The 26,288-nt window shown below is 37.4% G+C and overlaps 1 protein-coding gene across 6 annotated transcripts in view; it reads right to left on the reverse strand.

Moving 5' to 3' along the window:
* LOC131032477 (DNA-directed RNA polymerases IV and V subunit 2) overlaps window positions 1-26,079 on the reverse strand; it is a 164,601-nt gene extending 138,522 nt beyond the window's left edge. For 3 of the 6 annotated variants that reach the window (XM_057963463.2, XM_057963462.2, XM_057963461.2), the window contains exon 1: window positions 25,775-26,079. The gene's annotated coding sequence lies outside the window, so the exon portion shown is untranslated. Of the gene's footprint in view, window positions 1-9,106; window positions 9,274-25,774 lie in introns of all 6 variants that reach the window. The other 3 variants (XM_057963460.2, XM_057963458.2, XM_057963464.2) reach the window with 3 other exon arrangements.
* Between the last annotated feature and the right edge of the window lie 209 nt (window positions 26,080-26,288).

The following is a 26,288-nucleotide window of genomic DNA, read 5'->3' on the forward strand; positions in this document are numbered from 1 at the left end:
GTTTTGGACCTGCACTTCCTTGCATACCTTAAACAAAGCCTTTGGAGCACATTTTGAGGGTTGGCATTCACTTTGGAGTGATATTTTGGTGATTTTGTGAGCAGCTCAAGCGAAACATTGCTGCATTTTTTGGGTGCTGGATTTAGATATGTAGTGTATTTTTATGAACTGGGCAATTGTTATTTTTGAGAAAAAAATGTATTTCCAGATCAGAAATTAAATCTAGAATTTTCACTTGTGTTATTTTTGAGTAACAATCATTTTTTGAACTGAAAAAGTGTTAAATTATAATCTCTTTATCTGCACTATTATTGTCATTGATTATATTGCAAAAACAAGTCAAAAACACATTCAAAAATAAAACAAAAAAACGAAGCACAAACAGGGCTGCATATTACAATGGTATCTGAGCAATGTACCTGCCATCCTAGAGGGTACAAAATGAAAAAAGAGTGATGTGTCAGGGTATGATCAGCCACCTTTTACACACCATTATTGAACGCACAAAAACAGGTCAAACACAAATTTGGTTGCAAAAGAGCAGAGGACAAGAGAAGAACAAAAAGCAACAGAAGTACAGGCTACAAAAAATATGGGTGATAGAAATACAAGAGATCAAGGAGAAGAGAAGTTTTTGAATTTGTTGGATGCGCTTGTTAGGGAACAACAAATTGCTGAACAAAGGACCCAACAACAAAATTAATGTTTGGAATTATTAACAAAAATGATGTCTCGTCAAATGGAGATAAATATTGGTGCAATAATAATGGAGGTAATAATGGAGGCAACAATGGCCAAGGACCATTAGTTTGAGGCCTCTTATGCCTACCTTTCCACCTAGGGTACCAGCACTAGTTGATAATGAGCCTCAAATAACAGATTTGTAAGATCAATTTAAACATGATTGGGAGAGTGGAGGTCCTGAGTTCCAAGCTGCTATATCATTGAGGTACTACATTGATTTTAGAATGCAGCATAGACCCTGCACTGGTGATAGGACACAAAATTATGATCTACAAAGGTGGGAAAATTGACCCACCCTTTTTACGATGGTTCAGGGAAGACTACAGCTAGAGCTTGGGTTCAGAAGGTAGATACCTATTTTCCGCTCAACCCTGTGTTGGAGGAAGAGGCCATTAAGTATGCAGCAATACATCTTGATGGCATTGTACATGAGTGGTGCCATCATGGGATGATCACCATGGGACATGATAGGATTACTTATGCAAATTTTGCAGCGAGGTTGATTGAGAGATTTGATAAGAAGGATTCGGAGTTGAATTTCAAAGAGTTAGCATAACTGAAGTAGTGGGGTTCAGTTGACACATATATTACTGATTTTGTAGTCTTAGTCACAAGGATGAGATAGAAAAGGCAATTAAGGAGTTATTGGAGATGGGGCAAATAAGACCCAACAAAAGCCCATTTGCATCAGCAATAGTTTTGGTGAAGAAAAAAGATGGAACAATGTGGATGTGTATTGATTACAAGGCCCTAAATAAAAAGACAACCAAGAATAGGTATCCAATTCCTAGAAAAGATGAATTGATTGATTTGTTCCATGGGGCTCAGTATTTTTCTAAGATAGATTTTAGGTCAGGGTATCACTAGATTCGAATGAGGAAAGAGGATATTAAGAAGACTGCTTTCAAGTACCATCAATGCAAAGGGAGTAAGACAAAAGCCCATTTGCATCAGCAATAGTTTTGGTGAAGAAAAAAGATGGAACAACGTGGATGTGTATTGATTACAAGGCCCTAAATAAAAAGACAATCAAGAATAGGTATCCAATTCCTAGAAAAGATGAATTGATTGATTTGTTCCATGGGGCTCAGTATTTTTCTAAGATAGATTTTAGGTCAGGGTATCACTAGATTCGAATGAGGAAAGAGGATATTGAGAAGACGCTTTCAAGTATCATCAATGCAAAGGGAGTAAGAGTGGACCCTGGGAAGATCAAGGCTATTTTTGAATGGCCTACTCCTATGAATCTCACATAGCTTAAGGGATTCTTTGGTCTTTGCAGATTCTACAAGAGGTTTGTCAAAAGTTTTTCACAGACTACAACCCCACTCACAGATTTGACTAAGAAGGGAACCTTTGAGTGGTCAGATTCAGCATAGAAGTGTTTTGAGCACTTCAAGCAGATAATGTCTACATGCCAAGTATTGGTAATACCTAATTTCATCAAACCTTTTGAATTGGAGTGTGATGCTTTAGAAGAGGGTATAGGATAAGTTTTGATGCAAGAGAAGCACCCCATTACATTTGAGAACAGGAAGATAAGAGGTGCGGAGAGGAGCTACTTTGTGTATGATAGAGAGATGTTGGCTTGGCCTAATTTAGACCATACCTAGTTGGGGGCAAGTTCATCCTCAAAATAGATTACAATAGCATCAAATACTTTATGAACTAAAAGGATCTTAAAGATAGGCAGCAGAAGTGGATTACCAGATTGCAGGCATATAATTTTGATATTGTTTTATGACAAGAGAAAGAAAAACATATTTGTTGATGCACTTTCTAGAAGGCCTCACATATGTTAATTGCAATAGAGTATGCCAAAGATTCATGGGCAGCAGAACAATTCATGATGACATGTACAGAGTGGTTAATGAGTTGATCTTGTACAAGGATAGGATCTATTTGATGCCTTCTTCACAGCTTGAAGGTAAAGATAATGAAGACTTTTCATGACGCACCTATGGCTGGTCACCTGATAGGTAGATCCTGGAAAGGTTTACTGGAAAGGGCTTAAAAATGAAGTCCTTAAATATGTTCAAGAGTGACCTACTTGCCAACAAATAAGAATGAGCACCCATACCAAGCTGGTTTACTTTGGCCCTTACCCCATTCCAAAACAAAAATGGGAATATATCTCCATGGACTTCATCAAAGGGTTACCCAAGGTGCAAGGCAAAGATTGTATTTATGTGGTGGTTGACAAGTTGACAAAACTTGCAAAACTTCTTTGCCGTTTCAATAACATACACAGCTACACAGATAGTTGATTTATTATTTAGGGGGATCTTTAGATTGCATAGGTTGCCCAAGAGCATTGTGAGTGATAGGGCCAGCAAGTTCCTAAGTATTTTTTGGTAAGAGCTCTTTAAATTGAGTAGGACTGAGCTCACTCCTAAACACCAACTACCACCCACAAACAGATAAGCAGACAAAGATCATCAACAAATGTGTGAAAGGGTATCTCAGGAACTATGTTTTTGGGCAGCAAAGGGCTTAAATTAAATGACTACACCTTAGTGAGTATAGTTATAATACTACTTATAACATATCTATTAGGATGTCAGCATTCACAGCTTCATACGAACATGAGGCTCCCAACTTCATGGATCTAATGTTTGGGGATAGAAGAGTGTCTAAGGCAAACGACTTGCTATAAGAGAGTCAGGACATCATGAAGTCACCAAAAGAAAATTTGCAACAAGCACAAAATCGACAAAAGTTGTATGTTGATCAGCATCGAATAGAGCGTATTTTTGAGGTTGGGGACATGGTTTATTTGAGATTGCAGCCATAAACAGTCAACTCTCAAGAAGAGTGGAGCAAAGAAACTCAACCCTAGGTTCATAATGTATTTCATGTATCCAGGCTTAAGAAGGCACTTGGTCATATCATGGTTCCCTCATCTGAGTTCCCACCATTGGATGAAGAGGGGAAGTTGATATTGATTCCAAAGGCCATCATTGATCCAATAGAAAGGCCACTTCAGATAGGGTCATCAAAGAATGTTTGGTCAAATGGAAGAACTTGCCAGTAGTGCCACATGGGAGAATGAACAAATTTTGCAGCATCTAGAATTGAGATTGCTTGAGGACAGGCAATTTTGTGAAGGGCTAATTGTAGTGTCCCCTTCCTAAGAAAGTTCAACATGGTGGAGTCATTAGCCTATTCAGTTGATTCTCATGGGCTAATGATTGGGGTTAAGAAATCTTGTGTTGTTGATATAGCCAGGTTGGATCGCTTCTAGGGCCGACCTAGCACAGCTTAGTGACTAATTGGCCCTTGGCCTTAGTCACGTCCTATCTTGCAATAATCATAAAGGCTGTAATGTGTTGTAACCGACCCATAATTGAGGTCGTTTATAGCGTGAGGACCTAATTTCAGTTTTGGCGCCACCCTAATGCATTTGATTGTAATTAAATGTGTTCCTTATGCTAGCCAACTTGGAGAATCAAAAGGCTAAGTCGCCTATATATACAAGTCAGCAATCATTGTTCAAGGACATCATACACACAGCGATTGTATTCTCCGTTCAGCGAATTCATCTAAGATTAACAGCAGAACTTAGCGAATTATTCTTGAAGACAGCGAACACCATTTTCTGACAGCAATCATCATTGGAAGGACCGCGAACATCATTTAGTGACAGCGAACTATCCCTGAAGGCAGCGAACCTCATCCTAGGATCAGCGAACTTCACCTCAATGACTGCAACCCTGCTTGTGACAGCAACATTATATGTATTACAGATAAGTTCATCATTGTGGTTTGCTCTAGGTTGAAGATATTATACTACTGTGCATAGTTTGCTGATTGCTTCAAGTTTTCAATCTCATTGTAAAGATACATTTGATCATTGCTACTAAGATCTGAGAATTGTTGATGGGTTTTTGCCTCCAAGAGGGAGGTTTTCCCAGGATATACTTGGTGTTTATTGTGTACATTGATTTGGTTCTTTTATTTCTGATTATTTTTGCTACTGTCTGATCCTAGATTAAACATCTTGGAGGCAATATCAGGTGTGATTTCGTATTCTGATAACTGGATGTGTAACACTCTTTTCTGGAGCCTTTTTAGGTTAATTCTCCCACACTTTTTATTAAGTCAGTTATGACCGACAGTCAGTTGGCATGCTTGCTATTTTTAGTACTGTGGATGGGTTCTGTAAAATTCCTTAATTTTCCATTAAATATTTATCCAGTTCGACGACAATATGTTTTCAACATAATCAGTAAATTGTGAACAGAACGATGAATAACATTGAGACAGTGATATTTCCCATACATTCTAACTTATTTTCTCTTTCCATTTGCGGGTAATTTCATTGTTTGACAGACAAGATATTCATTAAGGAATTGTTCGTTATTCAAATAATGTATACAAAGTTCACCTGATGTCCATCTGTAACTGTTGTTGAAGAACCCGTGCTGCTGGTTACCAGAGGTTTATGGTGAAACATAAAGAAGGGGGCTTCATGTATATACTTGCACCTTGCGACAACCTTTCCACAGATATCTCCTTTGGACACCACCAGTAGCGCAATGCTACGTTTGCTACAAACGGGCCAGTGAGACGAGCCAGTGAGACCTCCGTCGGCTATTATCGCCACTCCCGGTTGTGATACTTCCGCACACTCTGATTATGGAGGTTCGGCGCTACACCATCCCTTCCGCACAACTCGGCCTTGACTTTTGGCTACGCCTTGAATATGACGCCGCTGCTCCTCGGGAATGCTTTCTGTGTGTCTGCAGGGTCACGTCAGAGTCATACCCGATATCGGGTATTCGAAAAACGAAGGAAGAACTGATTTTTCAAGCTACTTCCGTTAGCCTGCATGTAAGATGAATTTTGTATCTTGCCCCGTCAATTCTCTGGAAGTCTCTCCCCGTGGGTGTTATTGGAAAGTGTGTGTCCACGATATGTCTTCAACCAGTTCTCACACCAAAGAATACTCCCTAGTTTATAATTCCAATAGGCCAGGTGGCTGGCGAAAGGAATTTCTTAACATGCTCCGATCTCTTATGACGATCAATTTCACTTCAACGATATTTTTCTCAAATATTTTCCTATATTCATCTTGGCTCTCATCCATCCTTTTATTGCATCAAGTAGTTAGAAATCCCGTAATAGTTAGACACTATTTACGGTGCTAATCAAAAAATATAAGATAATGTCTTTTAATCATAAAGCAAGTGAATATTAATTATTTATATAAACGAATGGGAGGATTTATATAATATAATTAATATTGAGGATTTATATAATATAATTAATATTTTTAATACAACATTCAATCATTTGTTAGGGGACATGACAGGTTCAGTTTTGATGATCATCTCGACTTTTGATATAGTTCGAAGACTTTAAATTAAATAACGATAAGGTATAAGTTAATAAAGTTAAATTAAAGATTAACTTATCGTTTTTTTAATTTATTTAAGGGAGGGACTATAGAGGCCAATTATTAAATCAAAGGTGCTTCATTTTAATGGATGGGCCTATATTATTTAATTCTATATTGGGTGGTTAAAAAGGGAAGTGACTTTTACTAAACAAAAGCAAAAAAGTCTTTTACCAAAAAAAATAGCCAAAAAAAAAAAAAAAATTGATAACGTAATGAAAGAGTAAAAATGTGCTTTCCCAAGAAATAGTGAAAAAGCAAAAAAAAGTGTTTTTTTCAAAAAAAGCAACCAAAAGCCAAAAAAATATAAGAGGATTGGGGTTTTCATTTGAGAACATGTTGAATATTGATTTTTGATATTGCTTCTAATTTGGGGAGAATGCTTCTTCTCTTTGGTTTGTGACGATGGAAACCCTTGCAAGCAACATTCTCCACGTTGTTGAGAAAAACAATCTGGAGAATAATCTGGTGATTTCATTCAAACATAACATAAATTGGAGTCTACATTTTGAAATTTGCAGAACTTATTTTATATCAGATTTGAACAGAACAATTTTGGAAAAGATTGAGGGTCTATTTAATATTTTGTTGGTTGTATCTTCTCCCTTGCTGGCCATACACTCTTTAGAGAGCGCGTCTAGGGTTTGGAGTAGGGTTACACTTGCTGTTTTTGGACGTTTTGGACCTGCACTTCCTTGCATACCTTCAGCATAACCTTTGGATCACATTCTGAGGGTTGGCATTCATTTTGGAGTGATATTTTGGTGATTTTTGTGAGCAGCTGAAGCAAAACCGTTGCTGCATTTTATGGGTATGTTGGATTTACATATGTAATGTACTTTTATGAACTGGGTTGCTGCTATTTTTGAGAAATTAAATCTGGAATTTCCAGCTGTATTATTTCTGAATTATAGTCATTACCTGAACTAAAAAAGTGTTGCATTATTATCTCTTTATCTGCACTATCATTGTCATTGATTATGATGCAAAAACAAATCAAAAACACATTCAAAAACAAAAACAAAAAACACAAAGAAGGCTGCATATTACACTTGGTTATTACTCATTTGTGTTAAGAAGCATTAACTCTCTTGCAGGATATGGTGCAAAGATTGCCCATCTTCAAGTTAATGAAAATAAGAGTGAGTAGGGGTTGTACACTCAACAAGCACGCAAAGATTGCTTTCCATATCAATGTGCATGGATCAAGAGGGATGCCTGGCCTGATTCATTAATATGTGTGTGAAAGAATGTAACCAACTTCATTGGCATAAACGTTTATTGTGTTTCATTTATTGATGATTCCTCAAAGGAAACCTAGATTAATTTCATGAACAACAGCAAATATGAGTCCTTTCGAAAGTTCCACGAGTTCAAAGCTCTTGTGGAGAATCAATCAAGATAATAGATTAAGGTCTTGATTTTTAACAATGGAGAGAAATATACCTTTAAGGACTTTGATGCCTTTTGCAAAGATGCAAGGTTAAGAAGGAGCTAATCATGCCTTACAACCTAGAATGGGATTGCAAAGAAGAAGATCAAGTCCATTATTGAGATCACAAAGGCTATCATAATGCATGACCTAAATTTAGTATTATCCATTTTTCTTTTCACAAAGACATACAATCGTGTTGTTTACATTCTAAACAAGTGGACCTCGATAGGGTGTTGAAGGACAATATTTCAAAGGCAGACTTCACAAGAAAGAGAAACCTAATCTTTTTTTATCTACATTTATGTGCCAACAGAGTCGAGGATGAGGCTTACACCCTCCAACTTGAAGGTTGTGTTTGCGGGATACAATGTGTTCTCTAAGGCTTACAAGTTATAAATCATCACAACGAAAGATGGTTGTGAGCCAAGACATGAAGTGTGATGGGGATGCTCCTATGGAAGCTAATGAGTGTGGACAGATTATTGTCCCATGTGATAATAAACAAGTACAGCAGTAACAACCGCAATTCAGCCAAGTTTTGATGCAGTACAAAATACCTCATTACCTTCTAGTACAGCCAAAAAGCCTAAATGGCTTACTCAAACACATTGCAAGAGGCATAGAAACAAGTAGGAGCACCAAAGGCTTATTTTCGAGAAATTCATCCCACTAAGTAGTTTTTGAGTTATGTCGATCTGATGTCTTCCATTTTCAAGGAGGCAAACCTAGAGCAAGTAATGCAAGATGCCATGGCACAAGAGAATGACTCCATTAAACAAAATGATGTTTGGAAGATTGTGCCAATGATTGGTTCCAACTAGTTGTAAAAGGTGAAGCATGCAGCAAATGAGGGCACAGAGAAGTAGGGTTCTCTAAAAGAGAGGGAGTTGACTATGATGAGACCTTTGCTCTACTTGCTCAAGGTAATTGTCTCTTGCATCTTATTTCCATTGGTCCTTACACCAAATGCATGTAAAGATGACTTTTTTTAATGCAAAAATAGAGAAATAAGTATATATCAATCAGTCTTAGAGGGTTTGAGGCGCATGGAGGAGAAACCCATGTATGCACATTGAAGAAGGCCCTATATGGGCTGAAGCAAGCACCACATGTTTGGTACCTGTAGGTTGATGAGTACTTGTTGAAGTTGGGCTCCACCAAAACTACTACATGTCCTAATTTTATCTATCTGTTCGATAAATCTGATCTTTTAGTTCTAGTCATGTATGTGGATGACCTAACACTTATAGGTAATAGAGAGAAGTTCATAGCACAGTGCAAGGGTGAGTTGAACTTTGTTATATGCAGTCCCTTTGGTGTGAGTTTTTTTTGTTTTAATTTTGAGAGTTGAGGTGTGTTTGATATGACCAGAAAATTACCAAACAATAACTTACAACAAATAAAAGATTTATATTGCAATCAATTGATAAATACACTACAGGAACACAAAGTCTGATACAGAAGTCCTCCATTGTATTATTTGTCATAATATGGCATTACAAATCATTCTAATGGAATCTACTACATACCCCTTAATTGCAGCTTCAGATTACAAGTTGTTGTTCACAAAATCTATCATCATGAGCCCTAGAAGTCACTCCAATCAGCAAGTACAGGGTCGATCTGTTGTAGGAAAAGCCACAGCACTTTCAAAAACGTTATGACACCCTAGAATGCTCTCCAATCCCAACAATATCTGCATTGAAGCCAATGGTCCAGCCAAGTATGAAGTCAGCCCAACAGAAGGTATGGCCCAGAAGGTTATAATACAACTCTAACAGCAAGTACGGCCCAGCAAATAAAATGTTCACAACTTCCACTCCTTAAGCACCATGAATCATCCCTTTCAGACTTGTATGAATTCGTTGATAACAACCAAACTGGAAATGTAACTATATCATGCTCAAAAATCTCACTAGCTTGCAAGCACCTGACTGAATCTCTAGACTCTCTCTCAACAGTGTGGAGATTGTTGCTTATGAGGGATTTCGTCCTCACAAACCCTTGAGAAATCATCTCAGCAATTTACTCTCAAAATTCTTCCACGAAGCATGCTCGGAATGAACTCTCAATAGTCTTTTATAACATTCACAAGAGAGCCCACAAACTTCACCAACCAATGTGGGATAAATAGAAACACTTTCTTTTGTATTTTCAATCTCTTTTGCCCAAGTGCAATTAAATAAGGGGAACATTTAATTTTTAAATAACTTCCCTTTTAAACCTTAGTCCACTTAACAATAAAGTTAAATATTTTAATTTAACTTTATCATTAAAAATAAATAAAATCTCTAGTCAGTGTTAAACATTACCACCAACATAAATGCCATCCAAGAATTCACTGGTGATACTAACCCGACCCAGACTGACTTACTATAAACCACACCAAAACACCTCGAAATTGCTTGAAACTGAAACTATCTAGGTCAAATATCCTCTAGATCCCTTAAATGTCCTAGTTGGCCTACGGGACCATGGAGAAATAGGCTAACAACAACATCATACTACAGGTGCTAGAAAGGGGACATTACAGTCTGCCCTTCCCAATATTGCTTGTCCTCAAGCAATTTCAACTCCGAATACCACCAACATAAATGCCATCCAAGAATTCACTGGTGATACTAACCCAACCCAGACTGACTTACTATAAATAGTAAGTATCCCAAAACCACACCAAAACACCTCGGAATTGCCTGAAACTAAAACTATCTAGGTCAAATTGCCTGAAACTAAAACTATCTAGGTCAAATATCCTCTAGATCCTTAAATGTCCTAGTTAGCCTACAGGACCATGGAGAAATAGGATAACAACAACATCATACTATAGGTACTAGAAAGGGGAAATTACAGTCCGCCCTTCTCAATATTGCTTGTCCTCAAGCAATTTCAACTCCGGATATTGCAAGGTCTGCTCATTTTCCCATGTGGCATCGTCCACTGGAAAATTCTTCTATTTGACTAGGTACTCTTTGATGTTCCTCTTCCAAAGCGTCCTCTCCCTAGTGTCTACAATAGCCTCTAGAACCAATATCAATTTCCCCTCTTCAACTAGGGGAGATAACTCTGCTGATGGAACCACACTATGGCCTAGAGCCTTCTTGAGCCTAGAGACATGAAATACATTGTGAACCTTGGTGCTTGTTGGTAATTCTAGCTCATAGGCCACTTCCCCAACGCGACAAGAAACTTTGAACAAGCCATAAAACCGTGATTTAAGTTTCTCTACACCACTTCTCTTCAGTGTAGACTACCTGTAGGGTTGAAGTATCAGATAAACCATATCCCCCACCTCAAAACTGCACTCAACCCTATGTTGATCTGCATACGATTTTTGTTGGTTTTGCACCTGCTAGATATTCTCTTTCAGTGACCTCGAGATGCTTGACTTTCCGTAACAAATCCTTTGCCTTGGGTACTCTACTATCCCCGAAAAGCAAGTCCATGAAGTTAGGAGCTTCATACCCATACAGTGCCATGAATGGAGTCATTTCAATCGACATGTGATAGGTGGTGTTGTAGCAATACTCACCCAAATGCAACCATCTAACCCACGCTTTATGTTGTCCTGACACAATTCCACAAATACCCTTCAACCAACTTATTCACAATTTCCATTTGGCCATCAGTCTGTGGGTGATAACTGGTACTAGGAGTGAACTCAGTACCACTCAACCTAAACAATTCCTACCAAAACAAACTCAAGAACTTGTTGTCCCAGTCACTTACAATATTTTTGGGCATCCCGTAGCCTAAACACCTCCTTGAAGAACAAATCTACTACTTGGGCTGCGGTATAGGTGGCTACAATAGCAAAGAAGTGTGCAAATTTTGTCAACCACCATGAAAATGCAACCCTTACCCTGGACCTTGGGCATTCTTGTAATAAAGTCCATCGACCACTTCTGATCTAGAATGGGTAAGGTATGAAGTAAACCAACTAGAAAAGTATGCTCATTCTTGTTTTACTGGCAAACTGGACATTCTCTAACATACTAAAAGACTTCATTCTTAAGTCCCTCCCACGTGAACCTCTCCTAGATCTACTTGTATGTCTTAAAGAAACCGGGGTGTCTAGCCATTGGTGCAACGTTCCTCAACATTATCACCTTGAGAGGCAAAGTAGGCACTACGTAAATTCTAATCTTATAGAAGATTAGATCATTGATCATTGTATACTTATCATCTTGGGTAGTTCCCTCTATCAAATTTGTTGCCCACGAATCCTTAGCATACTCTACGCAATCATTTCTTTCCAATCAGCCATTATCCCAACCAAAGAACACGTGTGGTCTCCGTGAAAGTGCATCAGCCACCACGTTTTTCTTCCCTTTGATGTATTCAATGTCAAAGCCATATGCCTATAACTCGATAACCCACTTCTATTGTCTATCATTGAGATCCCTCTACTTCATAAAATATTTTATACTACTGTGATTTGTTTTTATTATAAATTTGCCTCCTACCAGATATGATCTGAACTTAATGCATGCATGATAACCAACATCTCCCTGTCATAAATGGAGTAGCTTTTCTCTACCGCTCTAAATTTCCTACCCTCAAAAGCCATAGGATTTTTCTCCTGTACCAATTCCTTCTCCCTATGTATCACACTGTAACTCGAATGGTTTGATGAAGTCAGGGAGTGCTAAAACTGGACAGGAAGACATCACCTGTTTGAACTGTTTGAAACACCTCTGAGCTGATTCATACCATTCAAAGGCTCCCTTCTTTGTTAAATCTGTCAATGGAGTAGTTGTTTCTGAAAAAACCTTTACAAACCTCCTGTAAAAACCGTATAGACCAAAGAAACCCTTGAGCTAAGTGAGATTAGTAGGAGTTGGCCATTCAATGATGGCTTTAATCTTTTTCAGGTCCACTCTCACCCCATTTGCGCTAATGATATGGCCAAGGTATAAAAGCTCTGTCATGCCAAATTCACATTTTGACTCTCCAAAATGCTCAAAACCTCCTCTAAATGCTACAGATGCTCTTACCAAGTTTTGTTGAAGATCAAAATGTCATCAAAGAAGATCAGCACAAATTTCCTCAACTGTTTCCTGAATAATTGATTCATGCAACTCTGGAATGTAGCAGGAGCATTGGTTAGCCCAAACAGCATTACCAAGAACTCATAATGGCCATAATGACATCAAAAAGTTGTCTTTTCAATGTCCTCAACCCTCATCTTGATCCAATGGTAACCCAACCTCAAATCTATTTTTGAGAAGTAGCATGCTCCATGTAACTCATCGATCAATTCATCAATCCATGGTATGGGGTATCTATTCTTGATAGTTTTCTTATTAAGAGCCCTGTAATCAATGCACATTCTCATCGTTCCATCTTTTTTCTCAGCCAAGACCACTGCTAAAGCAAAAGGACTCTTACTTGGCCTAATGTACCCAGTCTCCATCAACTACTTAATACCCTTTTCAATTTCATCCTTATGCTTCTTAGGATGACGATAAGGGGTAGTGATCACTGGTTTGGCCCCTTCATCCAACTCTGTGACATGCTCTATTCCTCTCTTAGGAGGAACACCATGGGTAATGTTGCCAAAAACCTTACTATGACTAGACATCACCTTCTATATATCTAGATGGTAACTCTTAACATGCTGCCTAGACATTATAGGCATAATGAGACACTTTGCTGCCCAGTCCACCTGATCATGCTTTATCAACAGTTCCATCCTCTTGAGTGATACTACTCTAAGTCCTCCGTCAAATAGTCCTCTAAGTACCATGTTCCTCCCCTGATGTTTGAACTTCATTTCCAACCTTTCCAAATTGAAAGTAAATTCTACTAATGATGTCATCCATGTCATGCCAAGAATTACATCATAATCTCCCATGTCCACCACATAGAATTCATCTTCTATCTCATAGTCACCCAACTATATATGCATATCGGAGATCTTACGAGTGCAAAGAAGCTTATGTCCATTAGCTACCATTACTCTAAATCCATCATGTTCTTCCATCTGCAACCCTCTCTTCAATGAAGTCATGAGTTGCTCCCATATCTATCAAGGCAATTGCTCGTTGCCCCTGTATTAAACCCTTGACTTTGAAGGTGACTGCCTTTTTGGTACTAGTAAGTTGGGCAATGGCCCTATCAGCTTTGTGTTCTTCTGATGAATTTTCTTCTTCACTGCTATCTGAATCAGATTGATGATGTGATTTTTCTAATGCTGATTCTTCAGCCAAAAAGTACTCAATCTACTTTGCTTTCACTTTGACAGTGCACTTATGCAAGGGGTCCCATGGTTCTCTACATTGGAAGCACAACTTCTTCCTCCTAAGTTCATTTAACTACTCACTATCCAACTAATATGAATCATTTCTCAACTGATGAGAATCCCTCAAGAAATTTCTCTTATCCTTATCCTTCTTTGATGGGAATCCCTTTGACTGGAATTTGCTCTTAGAAGTAGAAGTCTCCATGTCTCTGGCCTTTTTAGTGGCTTCCTGTAGCATAGGAGGATTGAGACCCTTGATCCACCCTCTCAATGGATCTGCTAACCCATCCATAAACAATACCATAAGCCTTCTCTCAGATATGTCAGTGACTAATACTACAAGTCTCTAGAAATCCGCAATGTAAGTTTCCACTAAACACCATTGTTTGAGTTGAGATAGCTCCTTAGAATACAACTCTAGGTCTTTCTTGTCAAACCTTTCAATCAATCTTTTTGTGAACTCAACATAAGAGGTAATTTGGGCATGTCCCATGGTGATCATTCCGTGATGCCACCACTCATGTGCAATCCCATCAAGGTGTATAGCAGCATATTTAATGGCCTCCTCTAGCATGCGATTAAGCTAGAAGCGTCCACTTTTTGGACCCATGCACAAGCTGTGGACTTCCCTGATGCATCAAAGTAGGGTAAAGTTAGCTTTCCAACCTTTTGCAAATCATAGTTTCACGTTGTCACCAGTGTGGGGTCTATGTCTCATTCTCACATCAATGTAGTCTCTCAAAGATATGGCTGCCTGAAACTCTGCTCCTCCACTCTCCCAGTCTCTCCTAAACTGATCCTGTAAATCTGAAATCTGAGGTTCATTCTCTGGTTGTGCCTGAACCCTTGGTGGAAAGGTGGGTATAAGTGGTCTCAAACTCACTGTTCTTGTTGGTTGAGCTGCATGCACGAAGTTATCATCAACATTACCTCTTTCGTTGAACCCATTATTTGCACCATTCTGTCCATTATTACCACCATTGTTTCCTCCATTGTTTACACCATCCGAGTTAGCATTAATATCTATTTCCATTTGGCAAGCCATCAACTGTGTTAAAAGGTCCAACGGCTAGTTCTGCTGCTAAGATCTTTGTTCTGGTTGTCGCTGCCCCTAAACTAGTTGATCCAATAAATTCAGAAACCTCTCTTCTCCTGGATCCCTAACATTCCTGTCTCCCATGTTTTCAGTATTTTGTTCTTCAGGAGCTCTTTGTTCTTCCGGATTCAAGTTTGCAATTGCTCTGTTTCTGCAAGTATTGCAGTGGTGTGTAAAAGGTTGCTGATCCAATCCAGACATGTCACTGTTCACTCATATTGTACCCTCTAGAATGGTAGGATACACTACTTTGATACCACCGTAATATGCAGTCCATTTGGTCTGTTTTTTTTTTGTTTTAGTTTTGAGTGTTGAGGTGTGCTTGATATGACCAGAAAATTCCAAAACAATAACTTACAGCAAATAAAAGATTTATATTGCAAACAATTGATAAATACACTACAGAAACACAAAGTCTGATACAGCAGTCCTCCCTTGTATTATTTGTCATACTATGGCATTACAAATCATTTAATGGAATCTACTACACACCCCTTAAGTGCAGCTTCAAATTACAAGTTGTTGTTCACAAAATCTACCATTATGAGCCCTAGACATCACACCAATCAGCAAGTACTAGGTCGGTCTATTGTAGGAAAAGCCATAGCACTTTCAAAAACGTTACGACACCCTAGAATTCTCTCCAATCCCAATGATATCTGCATTGAAGCCAATGGCCCAGCCAAGTATGAAGTCAGCCCTACAGAAGGTACAGCCAAGCAGGTAATAGCACAGCTCTAACAGCAAGTATGGCCGAGACGAGAATGGTAAGGCCCAGCAAATAAAATGTTCACAGCTTCCACTCCTTAAGCACCATGAATCGTCCCTTTCAGACTTGTATAAATTCGTTGATAACAACCAAACTGGAAATGTAACTATATCATGCTCAAAGGTCTCGCTTGCAAGCGCCTGATTGAATCTCCAAAGTGTGTCTCTCAACAGTGTAGAGATTGTTGCTTATGAGGGATTTCGTCCTCACAAACCCTTGAGAAATTATCTAAGCAATTTACTCAAAAAATTCTTCAACCAAGCATGCTAGGAATGAACTCTCAAGAGTCTTTTATAACATTCATAGGAGAGCCCACACACTTCACCAGCCAATGTGGGATAAATAGAAACACTTTCTTTTGTATTTTAAATCTCTTTTGCCCAAGTGAAATTAAATAAGGGGAACATTAAATTTTTAAATAACTTCCCTTTTAAACCTTAGTCCTCTTAACAATAAAGTTAAATATTTAAATTTAACTTCACAACTTAAATTTATCATTAAATAAATAAAATCTCCAATCGGTATTAAACAATTACCACCAACATAAATGCCATCCAAGAATTCACTAGTGATACTAACCCAGCCCAAACTAACTTATAGTAAGTATCCCAAAACCACACCAAAACACCTTGAAATCCCCTGAAACTAAAACTGTCTAGGTCAAATATCTTCAAAATCCCTTAAATGTCCTGGTTAGCCCACAGGACCATGGAGAAATAAGCTAACGACAATATCATACTACATGTGCTAGAAAAGGGACATTACAACCTTCAAATATGATATGAAGGATTTCAGCATGATATGAAGGATTTCAGCCTTGTGCACTATTTTCTAGGCCTTGTGGCATGGCAAGGTACAACAAAAGTCTTCTAGGTCATGGAAAGTACACAATAGAGATTTTAAAGAAATTTTAGATGATGGATTGTAAGCTCCTTTCCAATCTAGTGATTCCAAATTTGAAGTTGATTGTATCAACCTAATACTTGCTTTGGAGTGAATACATTGACCCAATTTATGGTCAAGGCTAGGCAAATTCACTAGACAACTACAAAGCATGTGCTCCAATATCAAAGGACACAATTCATTGTGTGTTAAGATATGTTGGAGTTGTTGACTTTGTTGATGTGTTTTTTAGGACACCTCGAACACAGAATAAAATACGAAGTATGCTATCCTCTCTTGAACAAAGAAACCTCATATGCTATACAAGGTGATCAAATGAGATGACTATGAGGTTTACAATGCGAACAATCAACTTTATGCTCAAGATAGACTCAGTGTTTATGATGTGATTTTGTTGGAATCACAAGGGGAATTACATTTATGAACTCTGCTGGAATATGGAAACTAAACTTACTTGGAAATAAAGACAGAAGGAAAGGGTTCAGAGATCCTATACTAATCCTAAGGACAATGACGACAATGGATGATACTTAGATAGACAAATTCCCTCAAACCAAGCTTTACTTCACCATAATGACAACAACTACACAAACTTGATGCAATCTTCTAAGGAAAGGGAAGATTTTCACATTGTGAATACATCACCCAAATACCCAATGCTAGCACAACTTGAACAAGTATCCACAATCGAACTTAGCACAATGATTAGGCTCAGGCTAACTTTACACTATAGCTTATAATCAGCAAACCACAAAAAATATGGACCAAGGAAATCATCACAATATCTTCTTAAGTATCCACTAAGATCAATGAACTCTAATTAATCTTGAGAAGTAACAAGGAAACATGCAAAATGTAGAAACACAACACATACATCCACCATAACTTCAATGAAAGTATTGAATTGATTTCAACATAGCTTGGCAACAATTTCAAGCTTCCTCCCCCTACTCTACTCTTACTTCTAACTATTCACTATTGCTTCTGCTACTAACTATTAACCTTTACAAATGAGAGCACTAAACCTTATATAGAGGTCTCATTACAATTCAATCGCTCAAATTGATTCAAGATCAATGGCCAAAATTACATGACAAAACCCTAATTAGGGTTAGTTATAACTAGCTTCCTCTTCGACCAATGTAATAATTACATTGTTTAGGACACAAGTTCTTCTTGAAGTGTGCACCAATAAGACTTGAGGTTAGGTATGTCGAACAAACTTCGATGCATTGTCATGTGTCACTTGCTCCTACATGAGTGAGTCAGGTTCAATGTATTTGGACATGTTGATGTGGCACAATCGGATGAGTTAGATGATGACTAGGCCCAATCTCAGCTTCCACCATGTAGGTCCTCACAAAATGTTTGTGGTTGAGCAACATCTCTTGATACTCAATATGATGAAGCTGAGGCATATTCCCAAATTATATCATCTAGATGATTAAGCTGAATTTCTAAATTTGCTCTTCTAAAACTATCTACTTGATCATATTTGTCCTTCAATTCTTTAACTTGGGAATCTTCGTCCTTGTGATGTCCTAAACTTGCTCTCGCATTGACGTAGTTCTTGACTTCATGTTTTAATGTCTTTGCTTGAACTCCTACTGTTAGACTTGATTTGGATTACATTCTTGCACCGACTATAATTCTTGGATTTCCGAAGGAAATTCAAGATTGTTGCAATATTATCCCTGTAGAACACAATTCTACTACTGAGAGGGGGGGTGAATCAATAGCAGATATAAACTTTTGATCCTTAACAATTTAAACCTTTAATGAGCTTTATGAAACTTCAATATGAAAAGTGTAAGGAGTTGAAACTGAAACTAGAAAGAGATGCAACCACACAATAAAAACAATGCACAAGATTTACGTGGAAACACAGGATGGGAAAAACCACGGTGAGAAACGCTGCTAGGATCTACTGTCCTAATCCAGCCTCGCAAATAATTCAATTACAATATTTAAGAGCATCAACCCTAAGGAGTCACCAAACCCCTATTCTAAAAGCACCAACTCTTTAGAATCACAATTCAACTGTTTGAGCACCAACTCAATCCTCCTAAAGCACCAACTTTATGAACAAAACAATTACAAAATATTACTGATCTCAACTTCAGTTATCACTACATAAAATAGATTTTTACAATCTGATTGTCTGCACCCTTCAGATGAACTGTATAATGTTGCACTTCTTAAACACAAAGACCTTCACAATTTATACAGAACACTGTCAACCTTCACAACAACATCAACCTACAAAACTGAACTGGTCTGAAACTGATGAGAAACTGTGTAATGTTGGAGTAGAAACATATATATGAGTCTTAAAATTATATGCTGTCATAAACAACGATATGTTGGACTGCAAACAAAGTTGCATTTGATCTGAACCTTATCTAGATCTGTAAACTAAGTGCCAACAAATTGAATATAATACTGCATGTATGATCTGAAACACAAATTCTTATCAGCACTTCCTTTCACTGATCTGAACCATACATCTCACTGAACTGATTTGCAAATTATTATTCAACTTTAAAACAACTCAAAAAGACATGACAGATCTGTTATACCTGATTTTCACCACTGCAAGACTAGTTATTGACTGTGTATACTCAGTTACATCACTTACAGAACCCTCTGTTATGACAGCATCTCTCATTCACAAGTGTCCTTCATTGAACTCTTCGCAATTTATAACACTGCTGCACTTCTTTTCAATAGCACATATACATCGAGGCCTTGTCTAAAACAAGATATCTAACACACCACCTTTAGTCCTTACCAATGATATAAAACAAATATATAGACCGACCTCTCTACAAGAGAATAACTTGTTTCAAAACTTCCAACCACAACCGCAAGTAACCAATAACTGACTTGGAAGTTAGATTTGGTTAGGAAGTTTCAAAACTTCCATCCAACCACCATGTAACAAGAAGAAATCTGTATATTATTATTATCAATGGTAACGATAAAAAGTTGTGAAATCTTTCCTTGCTATCTCCTTGAAATCCTTTAACTCAGATTCCTCTTGCTGTCCCTCCATGTCGCATCTTGCATTGCTTAAGGTATGAAATCCTTCATTTTGCATCATTCACCATTCCACACTTCCAGGCATCAGACTTGCAAAACAGACAAGTATTGAATCAAAACATTATGAAATGAAAGAAACAACTTTAATCCTTCAATCTGAATCTGAAATGTTTGCTTAATTGTTGATGAAGGTTGTTCAAATCTAGGTAAAAATGCATCTTGATTATTCAATCATATACTTCTTCCTTTCTGCTGTTAATATCCATTTTCTTCACACGTGGCGGAGTTAGAGAGCAAGTTGGGCAATTTTGACATCCTATGTAATAGCAGACTTTCACCAAGTTTTACATTACTCCATGGCGGACTTTCATTCAGTTTTACATTTATCCCATGAACACTTTCCCTTCCAAATGATGGCGCACTTTGGTTACATTCCACTTTTTTTTTTGCCTTCCAAAGTGGCAGAGTTTCATCAAGTTTAAAAAATTTCCTTCTTCACTATGGCAGAGTTATGTGAATTTCCCCCTTTTTTGACCCAACAAGGAGCAGAGTTCATGAGAATTTTACAATTTTGTGATTCTTCATGTCGGACTTTGTGAAGATTCCGCACTTTGCACTCAAAGGGGCGGCGGAGTTTGCGAAAGTTTTACATTTTGAGCCCAAGATTGGCGGAGTTTGGAACATGTTTTACAATTTGTAGTGCAGATGTTTGCTTCTATATCAATAACTATAATACAAATGATAATGCATACCAGACAGGGCAATAAAATATATCTTTATTCGCACATGCAATTATTACAGAGAAGAAGACCAAAGATGGTTGGCCAAGGATTACAATTGACCCGACTATTCCATACTACCTTCCTTTGCAGTACATGACATATTTAAAGGACTTGACGGTTACTGAGAGATACACAACTGTCAACCAACCGACACATAACTACCCGAGAGTGACAACCCACTTAATACCCACCAAAGTGGTGGAATTAGAAGCATTTCCCCATTTTTTAATGGCGGAATTTGACAAAGTTGCCACTCTACCCAAGGCGGAGTTCAAGTGAAGTTTAACAATTTTCTGATCGGAGTTTGAAGAAGTTTTACATATTTTACCCTTTTCATTATGGCAGACTTAAGAGCAAGTCCGGCATTGTCTTAACTTAGTGCAACTTTACCAACATTTTCCAGGCAGAACCTTGGTGAATTATAAAAGGGTATAACATTTCATAACACTTACAACTTTAAACTCATCCTCCACATTGAATGGCAGACTCTCAAGAAACTCCAACATTTCATTGAAATAGTGCAAAACAACATTGGCAGAGATTTAGGGTGTTCATGTATAGATCCACCATACAAGGTTGTATTGTAAACATACTCATGTATAGAGCACCAAGGTGGAAACTTGGAGTGCTGAAATATTAGGCGACATTGCAAATTCCACCCCAAAATAATCTATATTAGGCGACATTGCAAATTCCACCCCAAAATAATCTAAGTACCCCAATTTTTCAAGCTTCACAACATCTTGCAATCTGATAGAATTGACAACATTTTTTGCACTTTGATAATTGGGACAACATTTTGCATTTTGAAAATCTCATTGTTGCAACTAACAATTTTTAGTGTTCGTTTTTCAACATTGTAAAGCAAGACTTGTATGAAATACTTGCAAATCCTGACGAAATCGCATGTAAATCTTCGACTTCAAATTTGAACTTGTATTTCAACAATTTGTCTTGACAACATTTTTGCAACTTTTCTTGCATCTTTGACAACTTTGACAACATTGACAAGTTCTACAACATTGAGCAAATTTCAACCACACTATTGACAACTTCACAATAACGCCTCCAATTTACAACCCTGGACTCACAACGCATACCACTTTTCACGAGCAAAGGCTAAAAACTTACAAAACATTGCCAAGCTAAACAAACTAAGCCCTAAAAAGTGAGAAGTAGGGGTCCCCATTTGCAATGGGGGCAATGTGTGAAAACGTCACCACAAAGTTAACTTTGCATGACTTTGTGGATTTGTATGTGATGCTAGTGCTAGGAAGAGTACTTCAAGCTTTTGTTTCTTCTTAGGATCAAACATGATATCCCAATTCAACACGAAGCAAGCAATGGTAGCATAAGTTCAAGCAAGGCAAAATACCTAGCAGCCTCTTCCATCGGTTGTTAGACTATTTGGTTTCACATGTTGATACCAAAACTTACTAATCGGATGTTGGATCTAACAACAATGTACTATGACAATCAAAGTTGCATCAAGCTCTCGAAGAATCCAATGTTCCAAGGTCACTCCAAGCATATGGACATTAAGTATCATTTCCTTAGAGACAAAAATCAAAAGGAAGCAATAGTTCTTAAATATGTAACAGATTGCAGATATTTTGACAAAAAGGGAAGTTTGACATATTGAGGGATAGACTAGTTTGGTGAGCACCTTCTTTACAAAGAGGGTAGAAAAACACTACTAAAAGTACAAATAACAAACACAGCAATACTCCAACAACAATTATACCTGTTCTATTTTTCAATAATTTCTACTAACAACATACATTCAGATGGAAATCTAGCAATCTGATACAGCTTATTGAACACTCCAACTTGGACACCACTAATAATATTATTGACACTATAGAACTTGTACTGCACCTTGAGAATTTTCCTCCTCACGATAGTTGATATCCACGTGTGAATAATTTCATCTCCAAGTCACAGCTGCTGAAAAACCACATCCAGCCGAAGAAAAGAAATGATTTTTGTTTGCAATATTTAATGATCCTTTCCCTTCTTCCCTACTGCTACCTATACTTTTCAACTCAAGCGATCTTAAATCAATCACAATCAATTTCAGAATCAGTGTTTTCTAAATAACAAACAACTACCTACAATTTGCTGGCAGTTAACTGACCCACCCTACCTTCCTTTGTGGGAATAACAATAGGTAGGTACAGTTATGAGATCATACAAATATAGCATTCTTATTTTAAACTAGCCACTTCCTAACTGGCAGAACCTCAACAGGAAGACGCAGTCATCTTGCTCTAACTGAAAGACTAGGACCTTTCTAACTGCCAACAACTCAATCAAGACTCACCTGTCTAACTGCCGACAAACTCAGTGCTGCTGATCTAATCAAAAAGGAAACTTTATAGAGGGAGTGTTGGTCTTCTGAACATGTTGTTTGACTGCTGTTCTTCTTCGGCAGGGTGCAGAAATCTGCACTTTTGTTTTTATCTGTCCTATGACCTATCCTTAGCTGAGTGTAAATCTTCTATTTTGCACAAAAATACTTTTCTTGTATTTATAAGGGACTCTAAAGATAACTGTCATTCTTATTTCTAGAGCAAGGCACCTTTTGTCTTTACCTTTTTTCACTTTCTATTGTAGTCTTTTGGGTTAAGCCAATCTTTCATAAACTTGGTACTCCTCAGAGATGAGTGTTTGTATTTGTAAAGCCTAGAAACTTCTCTTTTTCTATAAAAGAAACCTAAGGTGCGTAGCTAAGCAGAGCAGAGACAATAGATAGAGCAGTTGTGAGTGCACTATAGTTTACTTCAATTCGATAGAAGGTAGAAAGACTTTTGAGTGTATGTTGTTCATATTTTCAGCAGTATGAGTTTGCAGGTTTCTGCTCTTTTCAATGAAGTTTTTATTTCGAGTTGTGATTAATTTTCTGAAAGACACTCTGCTGCTTTTAGTTTTTTTTATGGGCCTTGGCATAATATACCTTAGAGTTCATGTTTTCTCCTTCCATGTAGAGATTTGGGCTCAACATAAGGTATTCTACCAAGGCATGCAGGTAGCGTTTGCAATGAATCATATTCTAATTTTTAGCTAATGCAAGAGCACCCTATTCTTTTTCAGGCACCACCCTGATTTTGATTATTTAACTTAGCAAAGGATACTTTGAGTTGCTAAGGATAATCATTATGTTTTTATGTCACAGTGAAGGGTGTGAAGCTGCATTGAGATATTTCCCATATAGAGTAAATGATCAACATGTAGCTTTGACGATAAGGGATTTGTAATTATCTGAGAGTTGAAATACTTATAGCACCTAATATTAAGATAAAAAAGATGATCAATCAAAATAACTCGAACCATTGCGTGCTCTTTGTATTTGGGCAAGAGCACATCCAATTATATCTCAAGCACTATATGCTTTGGCCCATCCACCAAAAGAAAATGAAAGATAATTACAAATTCAGCATTTGGTGTGATGAAACAATTAGGGTTGAAAGTCTAACTTATAAACTAAAGATAAATCAGTGCTCTACGAGGGATAGTTCTAGTCAAAGAAAATCAAAGAAAGATATTCTAATAAAATAAATAAGATAATCATAAACAAACGAAAAAGATGCCTATATTCATAAAATTATGTTGTTTTCCATGAATAGAATTCTATCATATAATATTGAGATAAGTGCAAATAGGTTTTCAACAATTACTAAAAATGATGCAAAGGAGTTAACTAAAAATTACAGGTTTAAAGAAAAGGAAGACAAATCTTAATTCAGCAATTTGACACTGAAAATAACAGAGAAACTTTCAAAAAATTATAAGCATTCAGGAAGAAATTTTCTATATTGATAAAATTCTAATGAATTACAAACACGATCCTATACACTGGAAATAGTTCTCTGAAAGTAGCTAAGAAAACTACTATCACTGCAGAAAATATTATTACAAAACACTAATTATCATGAAGAAAAAAAAATATCCTAAACAAAGATGTATACGTAAATAAATAATGGTATAAGCTTCGTGGGTACTGCATCAGGTACGATAAAAAGTTGGAAGTTAGGCAAAGCACCGCATCCAACTCACTGGACACAGAATAAGCTGGGCACAAATTGAGGTGGCTTTTAACTGCAGAAAGATCCTGCCAAGATTACCATGCCAAGATTACCAAATCAAATAAGTAGCATTGATCAGAATACATGAAATCTGAACTGCAACCACACAGTTGTTAAGAACCTTTCAACTTCACCACCAGAATACTAAAGGTTGTTTTTAAGTCACAGCCAAGCTAGACACCATAGCTCCCAGTTTGGAGAAGCCTATATCATTCAAAATACAAGAACTATTGGGGTTTCTAACATTTTCTTTCAATTCTCTTCATATATCATTTCTAACCAGAAATATTGGGCCCGTCTGCTGGTGAAGTTGAAAGGTTCTTAATGAGCCTACCAAGGATCAAGTCTTGATGAGTGCAAGTCTCCACCATCATAAGGAATAAGGATGAGGCCAGTATCGTACACCAGACAAATGTAATGGAATAGATACCCCTCAGTCCTTAGCTCTTAGCTGAGAGTATGAATAGTCCTCCAAAAAAAAAAGGTGAAAACCTGAAGAATTTCTTCTCATTCATTTTACATGATGTTCATCTTTTTGTATTACTAGGTTTCCACCTCGTGACAAGCTCCCCGATAAACTGGACCCTACAAATCGACCTTCATGTAAATACAAGAAATTTCCTAGCTCATTCTCTAATTAAGTGACTCGCGAGAAAAAGATACTTGAAAACCAACCCACTATCTAAATGTGGTCCTAGGTTCGAATCTTACAAGTCCATAGAAAACATCTCATGCACAGAATGAGATGCACCCTTCCTCTTTAGTGCATGGAATTCGAAGTTATACTAGGCTAATGAACGAATAAAACACTAAAAAGAACCAACCAGCGCATGCAACACTGTCACAAATGTTTCAGCCGTCTCAAACCAACGAAGAAGCTAAAATTGAGACATGTGCTGCTCTTTTGAACGCCATGATTTTAGATAAACCCAAGGAAATAAAGAAAAACACTCATGGCACAAATGCAGCTCTACATTTCCAAGAAAAACACGTTGCTCCATTACTTTTTCTGGGTTTGCATGAAGCGGAAATTTCGCCTTTCAAAAACAAAACAAAAATCACTAAACGAATGTCAGTGGGGGTTTGATTTATTTGGCAGAGAGCAATCTAGCAACCCAACCTTAACAGCTTTATAGTACTCCGTACCACTAAAATCACGAGAAAAAGTAGGTGAAAGCTAAACTGCAGAAACAGAAACAGGAAAAGCATAATTAACATGGCATAATGCAAGGAGAAGAAGCTAAACTGCAGAAAGGAAGGATAAGAAGCTCTATATTACCAGACATGTTCAGCTCTGACTCAACTCGAAAAGAAATCGCCATTCACAGTCTCTTTCTCTACCTTCACCACCTCCATGTTTTTACATTTTCTCTTCTTTTCTTGTAATACCCTTCTTGTAATTTCCCGCGTGTCAACATCATTGTCCTTACATTCACATCCGCCGTCAAGAGCGTTTAATTAATTACCTTCGCATCATTGTTCTGTGATCAAAATATACCGGATTCCAAACAGGCGTAGAATATACAACTTCCCTTCGAAGATAACGGGAAAACAGAATTTTCCGGCCATCGCCACATCAGATTCATGACCCAATCCATGGTATCATAAGTTTAACGGTAAGTTTTGATATTTGAAGTGTTGTGTTATCTGTATTACGTTTTGGATTATGGTTTTCTTAATTTATTTTTACCAAAACATTTTATATACTAATATAAGACAAATAATTAATCCATCAAAAATATAACACAAATAATTAAAATGGTATGGACAAGTAGTAAAAAAAGTTGGAAAAT

The sequence above is a fragment of the Cryptomeria japonica genome, chromosome 3, assembly GCF_030272615.1.
Source record: "Cryptomeria japonica chromosome 3, Sugi_1.0, whole genome shotgun sequence".
Classification (NCBI taxonomy): domain Eukaryota; kingdom Viridiplantae; phylum Streptophyta; class Pinopsida; order Cupressales; family Cupressaceae; genus Cryptomeria; species Cryptomeria japonica.